At 38.3% G+C, this 14,764-nt stretch overlaps 1 pseudogene; it reads left to right on the top strand.

Annotated features, from left to right (window-relative positions):
- The window catches only part of LOC131833645 (chromobox protein homolog 3-like), a 47,268-nt pseudogene that overhangs the window by 15,148 nt on the left and 17,356 nt on the right, over positions 1 to 14,764 (top strand).

The raw sequence follows: 14,764 nt of genomic DNA, 5'->3' as shown, positions 1-14,764 counted from the left end.
TGCCACAGTGGAAACAGCATGACCAAACCATTTTTCTGAACATATGGTCCAAATTCTGAAGGGAAATTGGGAATCTTTGGGTAGGGGATAAACACTGAATGGATTTGGTAGCAAAGTTATTAAGTCATTCTGGGGTTTTGAACAAATAACCAGTCTTTAAGTACTTGTTTTCCACGCAAATCCATGTAATCATTCAAGATTTCCCAGTTAGAGGAGAATTTATATTGACCCAGGAAATTCACATATAATAGTTTGCTTTCAGATTTAGAGATCTATATCCTTTGCTAGAACCATACACAAAATCCACTGGAGAAAGTAGTCAGATCATTTGTCCTGCACCCCGCCCCCCATGTCCATCCCCAGAGCGTGTTTCTCTTCTGTGGCCAGCAGAGCTTCAAACGAGGATTCTTCCTCACCTTACACTGTGGCGGCTGCCTGTCCTGCAATTCAAATGGGCTTTGGAGAGACCTGAGACCATTATACACAACCCCCACCCCCGACACACCCACGGCCTTACTGTGATGGTGCATAAGGGCCGGGCAGGAATTAAGTTTTATCAGGTAAACAAGAACCAGACAGAGACAGGAATAATCCCCCACACTTCTTTCTTCATGCTTTAGAAACCACTTTTGAGGCAACGGAAAAAAATAAGGAGCTAGAAATGACAAGATCATGCTGAGCAAAAAGGGAGGAAACATTGAAAAACACGGGCAAGTTTAGAGCAAAACTATAAAAATCACTGTGTTAAAAGGAGTATATCAAAATGCTCTCAAGGGCTTGGAGTGAAGTTCAGGCCTTGCTCGAGGTCTGTGGGAGAATAAATGTTTCAACATTTTACAGGTCAAGTCCCAGAGACTCATACCTTGATTCATACTTTAACTTGCTTGCCCTGTCTACAGAGAAACTGATCTATAATTGTAGAAAATATATTACTTAATACAGATATTAAACTACCTGCACTTTGTTTTCTATCATTTTTCTTGCAATTCTTCTGATGTTGGAGAGACACCAAGTCTATAAAATTTTTTATTCATAATTATCTTTCTTCAATCTATGTATTTTCTTCATAAGTAAATCTGCACAAAGAAAAAGTAAAACGACATAAGAATAAAGCTCCATACAGTTGAAGCTTTGTGGTAGTTTCTGAAAAATTAAAAAGTAGCAGAGAGAGAGAGAAAGAAAGAGACACCGTACTAATTATTAATTCTCTGGTACCTAAAGATCCCACTTTTTCATATGCCTCCCACACCTCTGAGGAGATAATGTTTTATGAATTTGCTAGAATTAGCCACTTTGAAATCTATATCAAACACAGAGGAGGATTGCCTGGGTGGCTCAGTCAGTTAACATTCAACTCTTGTTTTCAGCTCAGAGCATAATCTCAGAGTCGTGATACCAGCCCCAGGCCGGACTCTGCCCTTGGTGTGGAGTCTGCTTGAGATTCTCTCTCCTTCTCCCTCTACCCCTCCCCCACACTCTTATGAGTGTATTCTCTCTCTTAGAAAGAAAGAAAGAAAGAAAGAAAGAAAGAAAGAAAGAAAGAAAAAATTAGGACATCAGTGTGTTCCTGGCAGTAGATAAGGTAGTTCTTGGTGTACTTGTTATCTACTAATATGTAAGAAATTGCCACAAAACAGTGGTTAAAATAACAGCATTTTTATCTCACAGCTTTTGTAGGTCAAGAATCCAAAGGCAGCTTAGATGGTTGCCCTGGTTCAGGGCCTCTCACAAGGATGCGGTCAAGGTGGCTGCTTTCATCTCTAGGTTCGACCCCCTGGGAGAATCAGATGCTAAGCTCGAGGGTGTTAGCAGGATTCAGTTCTTGGTGGGCCGAGCTTACTCTTTGAGGCCTTCCATAGGGTAGAGCAATCATAGCAGCCTGCTTTGTCAGAACAAGCAAGCAAGAAGATCTAGAAAGAGAATATGAGCAAAATGGAAGTCAGTCTTTTATAACCTAATTTCAGAAGTGACATCACATCACTTTTGCCATATTCTATTCTTCAGGGTAGGGGACTGGCAGACAATAAATACACTAATATATACAATATTGGGTAGGACAAGTGCTGTGGGAAAAATAAGCAGGATATACCTGAATCCTCTGACTCATTAAGGGGAATATATAGTTCATCTTAAATCAGCCCTCAAGTCTTGCATAAAACTTTTTATGTCAATAAAGTACACTCAGTTCAGTCCAGCAGTTGTTTATTAAGCCCTTACTATGGGCTAGGCCCGGAGCTAAACTCTAGGGAGGCAGGAATGAGCTTGCTGCTCTGAGAAATGGATTGTCCGGACTTAGAGGGTATAATTTCCTCTGGAATCTCGCAGGGCTGGATTAGGGTTTCCTCTTTTGTGATCATAAAATAATGGGAGCATTTATGGGTTCACCTCCAAGTCGCATCTGTTTTAGTGTATCTCTTTGCTTCTTGATTGTGAACTGTTTGAGAGCAAGACTTACATTTCATTAATTTCTGAATTCTTAATGCTTGGGGGCTCAGCGGGAGGTCAGTAAATGTTTGTGGAGGCACACCTGAAGAGACAGGGATTGTGCATGCCCCGGGACTCTCTCTGACTTCTGTCTTAAGTGGTAAAACACAGAGTGGCAGTTTTCTCTCTTAGGTTTCAGTCAAAATCAATGAGTGTCATTGATATGAGACCTGATAGGAGGTAAGAAATGTATTTATCAAGACCATATGCATTATTTCCAAGGAAAACTGGTTAGAAGCCCATTGCTATGTTTTAGTAACCAAAAGTCCTTCTTTATCTCAGCCCTTCCCATCTTCCCTGACCCCAGCCTGTGCAACAGTCTCACCCATCATGCTCTCCCTCAGTTCTTGCCCTAAAATGAGTGAGTGATCTGGGTGCTGGAGAAGACAACCATATTATTAAGGGGATGACCCCTGCTTTTGCTGGTTTTACTGACAAGTCTTAGAAAAAAAAACACAGATGAAGTTTTAAGATAATTTTTACAAAAAAAGAATCAGAGTCAAATGTCAGGTCTTCAGGGAAATAAAGAGATAGATAAAAATTTGAATAGAACTGAACTTCTCAAGGTCAATGTGTTCTGTGTGTATATTGTATCAAAACAATTACATCATGTAGCCTTTTCTCTGAATAAGGCCTAATATCTGCCCACACCCAGCAAAATGGCTTTTTGATTCTAAGTTTTTCTCAAAGGCAAATGTTTTCCCACACTCAGAAATGTGTTCTTGGCCCTTTGAGTATTCGTTTTAGTTCAAGTTTCAAACTTTTGATTCTCAATTCTTTTGTTTAGCTTTTTAAGCATGCGCTAGCGCAAAAGAGAACATTATTTTTTTCTCTGCTTGATTGACTCAAATAGTTAATAATTATTTCTAGGAATTTTTGGTAAAAATACTTTTAAACCAGGAAGTAGGAAGAGAAATTCCACCAGACAATCTTGTGTTTTGAGAATGTAACAAATAGGAGGACTTAGAATCAAAGGCCTGCCTTCTTCTGGATTGTTCTGTTGTTAGCACACCACACTAATAAACTATTCAAATGGGGCACCTGGGTGGCTCAGTCGATTAAGCGTTTTTCTTTGGCTCAAGGCATGATCCCATGGTCCAGCGATCTGAGCAGGGAGCCTCTCTCCCTCTCCCTCTGCTGCTCCCCCTGCTTGTGCTGAATCTCTCTCTCACCCTCTGTGCCAAATAAATAAATAAGTAAATAAATAAATAAAATCTTAAAAAAAAAAAGAAAGAAAGAAAAAACTACACATATGTTACTATTGCCCAGGAAGAGTTGGATTAAATTAACAACCCTGATGGTAAATCAACAGCCTTGAATCAGCCTAGAGGGAAATCTCTAATTGAATGTCACTGGGCTCTATCATTTTCTATATTCTTTAACACTCATCAGCTTTTTAGATGAAAATGTGAAGGCACACCTTTTGAAAAATAATGGGATATGTCTTTTATTTATAGCTTTTTATTCTGATTCTAAAAATAGGTCATGCTTACTACAGATAATTTAGAAAGCACCAGAGGAAATTACCGATAGTAATGTGACTTTTCTTTCCCAGGGGCAAATTGTATTTCTCAAATAATTTAACATGGCTCTGAAATAGCTTTGCATTTGCCAAACATCTATTTGATAGGTCTAGCAACATATTAACTAAATTGATGACCGACATAGAGATTAAAAGAAGAGTTAATAGGTAGAAGAGAGTTCTAAGATTCAAAAACTCGCTGCAGTCTGGAAGAATTAGGTTGAAATGAACAAGATAAATGGTAGCAAAAGGAAATGGGAAGCTCTGGTAGAGAAACCAGTGTGCACACTGAGGGACCAGGCGCTTCTCATTGATGACAATTAAGTCAGCATTTGGCTATAGTTGCTACAAAAAAAAAAAAAAAAAGCTAATGCAAGCTTGTGTACCACTGGTGAAACACAGAACCCAGATGAAGGGATTCTATTTCCCTTGTTTCAGGCTACATCTAGAGAATCGTTTTCATTCTACATGCACATTTAAAGACAGTCTTGATAAACCCAGAGTCTTCCCTGTTAAAAAAATTTTTTTTAAATCATGGGATATAAGAAATAGTTGGAGGGACTGGTGATGTTTATCTTTAAAAAAAATTCTAAGGGAAGATATTCTAGCTGTCTTCAACAATTTGAAAGGGTTTTTTCTTTCTTTCTTTCTTTTTAAGTGGGCTGCTCCAGAAAGCATGAGGAGGATCAAGAGGTATAATTGTCATTCAGATTTCAGCATAAATGAGATTTCCTCAGCAATGTCTTGGCTGAAGTAGCCACCTAGTAATGAGTATGTTACCCTATTTTAATTTTCTGTAAAACACGTTATTGCTTTCTATTCATTTGATTTTTTTTCCCTTTAAACTTAATTCATTTACTTATTGACTGTTGGACTGTGTTTTCTCACTGGAATATAGCTTCCTTGAGAATGTGGCTCCTTCTACCTTGTTCACAGTTATATACAGTACCTTGACAGTGTTCCTATAACTCTTTATTGAATGAATTAACTTATGGAGAGGCAGTTTGGGGCTTACCAGAAAAAAAGAATTTTCTTTCTGTGGAGACAGAAAAAGCAGAGGTGGGGGTATCAGTCACAAAGCATATTTTATATTAACTCGTTTTATGTTCATAGTTTATCATTAGCTATCCTTTGAGCACTTACAGGACAGAAATAGGCAAGGAAGTAAAAAAGCTCAGAGAAGATAAGTAACTTTGCCCTACCTCAGCTTGCTTGAACTGGGATTATAATCCAGCCTGTTTCTAAATTTAGTGGGATTTGTACTATGCCATAAACAGAGCAAGATTTGGGGGATTTTATGGAGATGAACTTTCCCTCACTTGAGCCAAGGCTAGATGGTCATTTATCAAGGGTGCTAAATTATGCTAGATATGGATTCTTGAACTGAGTGAGATGCTGGACTAGATCCAACTCTAAAATTCTGTGATTCTATGATAGAATCAGCCCATTCATGACAGGAATTGATTCTGTAATAGGATTTCTTTATGTGGCAATCACAAAAAAGAAAAGAAAACTTTTCTGAAACTATTGCTTGGAACCCAAGAATGTGAACTCACACAATTGCTGAGACGTTATCCCTTAATCCTAGCTGAATGCCTTGGAAAGTGCACACAGAAATATACCCGTTTCAAATGCAATTGCTCCTATAATCTGCAAGTGAAAATAAAAATGAAAACCTCAAAACTATAAAATGGAAAGTTTTCAATGAAGAAAGCAAATTGTACAATGATTGTGGTGGTAATTGTTCCATATGAATGTCTAAGCAAAGTTCATATCATGAACTGTGAAAGGAGTCAAACAAAGAAAAAAGAATATTGGCAATGTTCCAGACGTCATTCTTGGAACGCATTAGTCTAACTATTATAGTATTAGCCATGATAGGATTAGCTGATACAAATCACCTCAAAATGAGAATACGTTCTATAGGAGCTACTTGTTACCTTACACCTTGAATATATTCAGAATCTTCTTTTATTTGAACCTCCCCGAACATTTTTTCATGTGTCTGGTAGCCATTTGCAAGTCTTCTTTGGAGAAGTGTCTGTTCATGTCTTCTGCCCGTTTTTTGACGTGACTATCTGTTTTGTGTGTGTTGAGTTTGTATGTTGAAATGTTGAGATCTCTTGAGTTCTGTTGAGATCTGTTGAGTGTGTTGAGATCTAGGATATAAGCCCTTTGTCTGTAGTGTATTTTGCGGCTATCTTCTCCCATTCCGTGGGATGTCTCTTTGTTTTGCTGACTGTTTCCTTTGTTGTGCAGTTTTTGATCTTGAGGAAGTCCCAAAAGTTCATTTTCACTTTTGTTTTCTTTGCTGATGGAGACATGTCTTGAAAGAGCTGTCTGTGGCCAATGTCCAAGATGTTACTGCCTATGTTCTCCTCTAGGATTTTGATAGCTTCCTGCCTCACATTGACATTTTTTATCCATTTTGAGTTTATCTTTGTGTATAGTGTAAGATAATGGTCAAGTTTCATTCTTCTACACATAGCTGTCCAATTTTCCCAGCACCATTTATTAAAGAGACTGTCTTTTTTCCACTGTATATTCTTTCTTGCTTTGTCGAAGATTATTTGACCATAGAGTTAGGTCCATATCTGGGCTCTACTTTGTTCCACTGGTCTATGTATCTGTTTTTGTGCCAGTACCATGCTGTCTTGGTAATCATAGCTTTGTAGTAAAGCTTGAAATCAGGCAACACGATGCCCCCAGTTTTGTTTTTCTTTTTCAACATTTCCTTAGCAATTCAGGGTCTCTTCTGGTTCCATACAATTTTTAGGATTGTTTGTTCCAGCTCTTTGAAAAATGCAGTGGAATTTCAATCAGGATGGCATTGAAAGTATAGATGTCTCTAGGCAGTATAGACATTTTAACAATGTTTACTTTTCCAATCCATGAGCATGGAATGCTCTTCCATCTTTTTGTGTCTTCTTCAATTTCTTTCATGAGTGTTCTGTAGTTCCTCGAGTACAGATCCTTTACCTCTTTTGTTAGATTTATTCCCAGGTATCTTATGGTTCTTGGTGCTATGGTAAATGGAATCAATTCTCTCATTTCCCTTTCTGTATTTTCATTGTTAGTGTATAAGAAAGCAACTGATTTCTCCACATTGATTTTGTATCCTGCCACATTACTGAATTGCTGTATGAGTTCTAGTAGTTTGGGGGTGAAGTATTTTGGGTTTTCCATATAAAGTTTCATGTCATCTGTGAAGAGAGAGAGTTTGACTTCTTCCTTGCCAGTTTGAATACCTTTTAAAATTTATTTTTGTTGTCTGATTTCTGTTGCTAGGACTTCTAATACTATGTTGAACAACAGTGGCAAGAGTGGACATCCTTGTCGTGTTCCTGATCTCAAAGGAAAAGCTGTCAACTTTTCCCCATTGAGAATGATATTCACTGTGTGTTTTTCATAGACAGATTTTATGAAGTTGAGGAATGTTCCCTCTATCCCTAAACTTTGAAGCATTTTAATTAGGAATGGCTGCTGTATCTTTTCAAATGCTTTTTCTGCATCAATTGAGAGGACCATGTGGTTCTTCTCTCTTCTCTTATTGATTTGTTCTATCACATTGATTGATTTGCAAATGTTAAACCACCCTTGCATCCCAGGGATAAATCCCAGATGGTCATGGTGGATAATCTTTTTTATTTTTATTTTTTTCAGATTTTATTTATTTATTTGACAGAGAGAGAGAGAGATCACAAGTAGGCATAGAGGCAGGCAGAAAGAGAGAAGGGGAAGCAGGCTCCCTGCTGAGCAGAGAGCCGGATGTGGGGCTCAATCCCAGGACCCTGAGACCATGACCTGAGCCAAAGGCAGAGGCCTAACCCACTGAGCCACCCAGGCACCCCTGGATAATCTTTTTAATGTACATTGGATCCTATTAGCTAGGATCTTGTTGAGAATATTAGCATCCATATTTATCAGGGATATTGGTCTGAAATTCTTCTTTTTGTTGCTGTCTTTGCCTGGTTTGGGGATCAGGGTAATGCCGGTTTCATAGAAAGAATCTGGAAGTCTTCCTTCTGTTTCTATTTTTTTAAACAGCTTCATGAAAATATATTTCTTCATGAAAATATATTTCAATATTTCTTTGAATGTTTGGTAGAATTCTCCAGGGAATCCATCAGGTCTTGGTCATCATTAGCCATCAGGGATATAAAAATCAAAGCCACATTGAGATACCACCTTATACCAGTTAAAAAGGCCAAAATCAATAAGACAGAAAACAACAAATGTTGGAGAGGATGTGGAGAAAGGGGAACCCTCTTACTCTGTTGGTGGGAATGCAAGTTGGTACAGCCACTTTAAAACAGTGTGGAGATTCCATAAGAAATTAAAATTAGAGCTACCCTAAGACCCTGTAATTGCGCTACTGCATATTTACCCCAAAGATACAGATGTAGTGAACAGAAGGGCCATCTGTACCCCAGTGTTCATAGCAGCAATGGTCACAGTCATCAAACTGTGGAAAGAGCCAAAATGCCCTTCAACAAACAAATGGTTAAAGAAGATATGGTCCATATATACAATGGAATATTATGCCTCCATCAGAAAGAATGAATACCCGACTTTAGTATCAACATGGATGGGTCTGGAAGAGATTACGCTGAGTAAAATAAGTCAAGCAGAGAGAGTCAATTATCATATGGTTTCACTTACTTGTGGAGCATAAGGAATAGCATGGAAAACACTGGGAGGTAGAGAAGAGAAGTGAATTGGGGGAAATTGGAGGGAGAGACAAACCATGAGAGACTGTGGACTCTGAGAAACAAACTGAGGGTTTGGGAGGGGAAGGGGATTGGTGGGAGTTGGGTGAGCTTGGTGGTAGGTATTAAGGAGGGCACATATTGCATGGAGTTCTGGGTCTGGTGCATAAACAATGAATCTTGGAACACTGAAAAAAATGAAATTACAAAAAAAATAATTTTTAAAAATCAAATCCTGAAGTTTCTTTTAAGGGGTTAATGTAAATCAGATACTGGTGAACAATTAATTAATTACTTGATTGATTGATTAACTCAGATTGAGAGGAGTTACATTTAGATATGTGGACAAAAGATATTCTGCAAAAGGATTATCTATGAATCAGAGGTTAACAATATATCAAGGCTTCTAAATTATTATAAGGGACTAACATTGTCACAGAATTTTTTTCTGAAATCTTAAGCACTTCCCAATCTTTGCTAATTTTTTTTGTTTAGCTTTTTAATGCTTATAAATAAGGATATTCCTAGATAATGTGCATAAAAGTCTATGCTGAGTTCAGTAGCTATCTGTGAGAAACTAATGTGCTTTTTAATTGGTATAGAAATTGAAAGTGAAATCAAGTTATATATTTGTAGAATATAAAATATTAGTATGTTTAATCAGTCATCACAACATAAAGGTGACTTTATGTTATGTTATGTCAAGGGAATTCAGCACAGGGTAGATGGGAACTAGAAATGTCTTCACAAAATAGGATTAGAAGAGTCTTTCCTATATGTGCACCTGGCACAGGAAACTTACCAGGCAAATTTAGTTTCCTTCCTTCCTGTTTATCTAGCAAAGGAATCATTGTTATGCACACACAGGTCCTTGACTGATGATGATTTGACTTCCAATTTTTTGACTTTGCAATGACACCAGAGCAATACACATTCAGTAAAAACTACTTAGAATTCTGATTTTTGATCTTTTCCTGGGCTCGTGATGTGTGGCACATTCTCTATTGTGACCCTGCTCAGGGGCCGCTGGGCTCCTAGTCAGCCACGTGATCACAGGCGAACATAACCAATCCGCTGACAAGCGTTCTGTACCCACACAACCATTGTTTTTCACTTTCAGTACAGTATTCTGTGAATTACATGAGATATTCAACACCTCATCACAAAATAGGATTTGTATTACATGATTTTGCCCAACTATAGGCTAATGTAAGTGTTTGTAGCAGTTTAAGGGAGGCTGGGCTAAGTGAGGATGTTCAGTAGGTTAGGTTGTATTAAATGCACTTTCAAATTATGATATTTTCAGTTGATGGCAGGTTTATTGGGATGTAATCCCACTGTAAATTGAGGAACATCTGTAGCTGTGTCTTATTCTGTGAACTAAATATAATTATTTTGTAAACTAAATATCTTAAATGGATTATTAGCACTTATTTTAGAGATATGTAGCCAGGCCTCATCATTTCTATATTGTATAAAATTGTATTGTGTTAAGTAAATTTTGCTTAAACAAAGAAACTTTTTAAGCTCTTGAGTAATGGATCATACCTGCTTGGCATTAAGATTCAGAATAAAAAGGCAGTATATGACATCTGCATATTTAAATCAATGAAATAAACTACTAAATTCATTTATTCTTACATGTCAGTGTGGTGGGATCTGAGATCAGATGCTCCATTATTCTGCTTTTGGTTGAATGGAACATTCCAAACTCTTGAATCAGAAGGGTAAATGTAGTTTATTCAAAATAATTATTCTTTCATATAAATACACCGATCAAGTTATAAAAATATTACCATCTCTTAGGGACAACTTATCACTGTACAATTCCCAAGGGAAATTTGGGACGACACTATTGAACACAAGTGACAATACATGACAGTGACCAACAGAGGAGGAAACATCACACATAGGAGAGAAAAGTATCTGGGAGAAACCAGCCTTGTATCTACAGCTTGGTAATAGAATTCCTGATGGCTTAGGCTATAGTAACTGCCCTTTAGAGTAAGGCTAATTGCAGTAGCCAAGATCTTCATACTCTGCTGAAACTTGTTTGCCAAATTTATTCTCTTTCCTCCATTATATATGCTTTTTTTCCTTTCCTCTTCTGTGTATCCCACATTTTTAAAGGTAAAATGCACTGTCCGTAGAAGAGATACATTCTTTTAAAAACACACACATATAATCTATATAATATAAAATCATTTATTTGGATCAGAGGAAACTTCAGACAATGTATGTTCTGATTTAGTCTTTACCTAGCTTTTGTTTATTTCAATATTCCATGGGAAAGAGTGCATCAATATCATGCAATAGATGATTAATATTAAATCAATATTGAGAGTAACCCAAATGCTTGCAATTTCTGATTTTAACATCTGACTTTTTTATTGAAGTCAATATAAAGAAGGTGACTGTGTTCAAGATTAACTAACTTCTTGTGCATCTCAGAAGAGCAAGAGTTCTTTTTGCCTTGAAACAAGGATGAACATGAGCACATCTGTTCCTAAACATCCACCTAACCAAGGCCCTATTGTTTATTGTGTTCTAGACTGTAAAGACCCTGCCACAGTGATTTTGTGCTCCCCTGAAGGAGGCTGAAAAGGAAACCAGCATTGTTGGCTATCTCTTTTGTAGGAAGCATTTTGAAGGCACTTTACACTTTACATACAATATCTTAATTCTCACCACCATCCTGCGGACTGAATGTAAGTATTCCTGTGCTCCACTGATAGCCCAGGTCATAGACACTACATTTGATGAAGCGATTTAAAGACAGAAGCAGAAAAACTGATTGTGAGATAGATTTGGAGGATGCTTTGTCCAATATGGCAGCCACTAGCCACATGTGATTATTTAAATTTAATCAACTAAAATTAAAAATTCAGTCCCACAGGGTCACTAGCTACATGTCAAGTGCTTAGTAGGCACATGGGGCTAGTGGCTACTGGATTGGACAGCAGAATGTTCTAGTCTATGCAGAATGTTCTCCCCATGAGGTTTGCAAAAGTTAAAATAGATGGCACTTTCATTCCAGAAAACAAAAAATAGAGTTTGACATACTACTGAGTAAATAAATTGAGCAAATATTATTTCAATTTTAAATGAAAATTCATCATGTGGGGGCCTGGGTGGCTCAGTGGGTTAAGCCGCTGCCTTTGGCTCAGGTCATGGTCTCAGGGTCCTGGGATCGAGTCCCGCATCAGGCTCTCTGCTCAGTGGGGAGCCTGCTTCCCTCTCTCTCTCTCTCCCTGCCACTCTGCCTACTTGTGATCTCTGTCTGTCAAATAAACAAATAAAATCTTAAAAAAAAAAAAAAAGAAAATTCATCATGTGACCAACAACAGAGATGGCCTTAACCTTTCTCCTCAGCCTGACTAATCTTCAGATAGTCTTCTTCCTCACACTGGAGCCCCTGACTTCCTTTCTCTTAGCTCATTTTCTTTAGAAAACTTATAATTGTAAATGATTTCATTGAGCCTTTGAGGTAGATCTTTTAAGAGCATTCTCCTGGTTTTGCAACCCAGGAATATCTTTCTCAATGACTTGGGAGCCAACTCTTTGAAATATTAATCATCAAAGAAGTTAGCACTCCTCTCTTCCAGTTCCAGTGGGAGGGTCAAAGCCTAACTTCAATGGGCACCTTTCTCCAGGTTACAGAATTACGAGTTTACGAGTTTATTATTTTTTTGGATAAAGCCAAATAGCAAACTTATGGCCTATGGATCCCCACCCAAATGTTTTTTAGTACTTTCCCACTACCTAACCCCAGCATTTAAAAAGCCCTACATTTTCTGCTTCAGTGAATTTTAGTTCCGAGTTAGTTCTGACATCTCTCCCCTAATGCAACAGGCGTGAGTAAAGTCTTTCTTGCCTACTTAACTGCCACCTCCTGACAGCACACGGGAGAAGAATGAGGCACAAAGAAATCAGCTGCAAGAGAATGGGGGCAGGGGACGACAATAGAAAAGACTGTCACCCTGAACAACTCCTCAGTCTCATATTTATTAGAAAGTGATTAACAACCAACAGAGAAGCTGGAATAGGTTACACAGTGACCATGAGTCTTGTAGATGCGTAAGAAGAAAGGCAAGATACGTCTGGTCACTAGTACATGACCTATAGTGAGAAAACCCAAACAAAAGGATTGTCTAACTAACTGCTGATGCTCTCTGGGCAAGGGGAGATAACGGGAAAATGAAGCAGGCGGGGCTCCATCCTGATCAAGCCAGGCATTCCCAGCTGCTTGGCTTCAAGGACCTATATTGTCCTCCCCCCCAGAGGCCTGTTGCCAGTACATGTTCTTCTTAAGGCTGTATCTAAGCATGTTTGGTAACTAGTATAATTTCTCGTAGATTATATTTTAAGCAGTACGTTGTTCTGAGGGACAGTTACATTAACTTGGTGTCAGTTTTACTCTGACATCAGTTTTCGGAAAGTGGAAATAGTCATTCAAAAATAGTTTTTTATGTTTTCTTAAGATAAACCAACTATTAAATGGTCCACATAGTTGTAATCGTATAGTTCTGTGAACAAAGTGAAATGGTTTGATTTCAAAGGTAGGTTCAATTCCAGGATTTAAGGATATAGAACTGTAATTACATGTAGCTTTGCCTGACACCACTTCAAATCTACACATGTCTATTTCCCAGTTTAACTGCTCTACCATGAAAATATGATGGGAAAGGAAAGCAAGTTTTTTATCTAGGAACACTTTCTCTAGAACATGCTCCTCCTCTGGCTGAACACTGAAGTAAACCTCATCTAGGCTTAAAATGGTAGAGCTGGGTTCACTGGGGCAACCTTCCAGCAACCTCCAGTAGTGCCCCCACTTATCCATGGTGGATACGTTCTAAGACCCTCAAAGGATGCCTGAAACTATAGGTAGTATCAAACTCTCTCTATATCATTTTTTCCCCATATGATAAAGTTTAATTCATAAATTAGGCACAGTAAAGAGAGGAACAACAATAACTAATAATAAAATAGAACAATTATAACAATAAACTGTCATAAAAGTTGTAAGATATGGTCTCTCTCTGCCTTTCAGAAAGTGTGTCTCCTTTCCACAACACACAGAACTCACTGCTGTATTGAGTAGCTCAAGTAAAGGACAAGTTGCACATAGACTTTAGTAGCATGAGAAGGAATTTTAGTCTAAAATAGAACTGAAGGATATAAAATGGGAAAATCTCACACATGTGTCTGCAGGAATATTAAACTTAAGGACTGGGATATCGATTTCCTATAAATGCCTGATTCATAGAACACTGATAATATTGGAATTTTCTTAAATGACAGGGAATTGGTCAGGGATTGCCTCATATCAACTTTGGGAAGTTCCAGTTATGGCTTCGGGAGGCATCGGTAAGAAATGACCCGGCTCAGGCTGGTCTCACAAAATAAGCTGACTTGAGCTGTTTGTGTGACTGGACTGATTCTGTCTTCTCGGGAATTTTCAAAGTTGGTCTCCACTTGGTTTTGGTTTCCACAGACTCTAACTGAGCTCTCTTCTCTTTACATTCCTGCCCATAAATGCAGTCCTCCCCAAACCCTCAAGGGACTTGCCTTTTACCATTTTACCATTTCACCATTCACATGTCCTGAACTGCAATTCCTCTGCTGTGCCCTAAAAACTTACCTTTTTGACATTTTTGAGATTGCCTCAGTTTGTCACTTTATTTAGGTTGGCAAGGCCAAAAAGAGTAGAACACGGTAATGGTGGAGAAGGTAGAAGTGGTTCCCTCCCATTGGAGCAGCAAAGGACCAACTTCTGTCTTCAAATATATAGTGCCACCTACACTTCCAGTAGTCTCCAAGGTAGTTGCAGGACAACTATCCTTACAATGCATTCAAGAGAAAACTTGAGTGGGGGGCACTGGGGTGGCTCAGGTGGTTAAGCAACTGACTCTTGACTTTGGCTCAGGTCATGATCTCAGGGCTGTGAGATTGAGCCTCATGTCAGACTCCATGGTCAGTAGGGAGTCTGCTTGAGATTCTCTCTCTTTCTGTCTCTCCCCCTCCCCCTCCCTCTCCTCATGAACTCTCT

The sequence above is a fragment of the Mustela lutreola genome, chromosome 6 (genome assembly GCF_030435805.1).
Source record: "Mustela lutreola isolate mMusLut2 chromosome 6, mMusLut2.pri, whole genome shotgun sequence".
Lineage (NCBI taxonomy): Eukaryota > Metazoa > Chordata > Mammalia > Carnivora > Mustelidae > Mustela > Mustela lutreola.
The sequence above is the reverse complement of the archived record's forward strand: the minus strand, read 5'-3'. Positions and strand labels throughout refer to the sequence as shown.